The sequence below is a fragment of the Cariama cristata genome, unplaced genomic scaffold, assembly GCF_000690535.1.
Source record: "Cariama cristata isolate BGI_N322 unplaced genomic scaffold, ASM69053v1 scaffold38522, whole genome shotgun sequence".
Classification (NCBI taxonomy): domain Eukaryota; kingdom Metazoa; phylum Chordata; class Aves; order Cariamiformes; family Cariamidae; genus Cariama; species Cariama cristata.
This window is the reverse complement of record NW_009602765.1, coordinates 10,226-10,831: the sequence shown is the minus strand read 5'-3', so window position 1 is coordinate 10,831 and position 606 is coordinate 10,226.

Sequence of the window (606 nt, the reverse complement as noted above, 5' to 3'; positions counted from 1 at the left end):
CTTAAGCAGCACAGGGCTAAAGCTTGGGTCACACCGTGTGTACCGCCTGGCACTCAACCCTGCTGGTAAACCCCGGGGAAATCTGTTCATCGTGTCCCGGCAGCACCTAACGCTGCTCACCCCACGCTGCTCGCCCTGGCTGGGGTAAGACATGGGAAAATCCTTTCCGAGGGGCCTCAGCGCAGCGTGGCACCAACGCAGGGGCCGCTAAGGGTGACGTGCTGGTGGGAGCACACGTCCAGCTCTGCAGATTCCAGCCCCGTCGGCGCGGGGGACTCGGTGGCTGTGGGAACAAAGGGCAGCTTTCACTGTGCTCACCCTGCGCAGGGACTGCCGTGGAGAATTCCTCGGATGCTTTTATGGGCTGCAACCAATGCACAGGGAGAGCGGGGCTCCCAGCAGTCTCCTCCTCCTGAAAGCACTTCATTCACACCCAGGCTGGAAGGAGGTGAAAGAAAAGGCCATGCACATGTTTAAATGCAGGGGGGCCCTACTGCATGGGGGGCTTGGATCTCTCCCCAAAAGCCTCCCTGCCCCGCAGGCCGGGGTCTGGGCAAGCAGCTGAGCTGCGGTCCGGCTGCTCCGCCACGGCCATCAAACAACAGA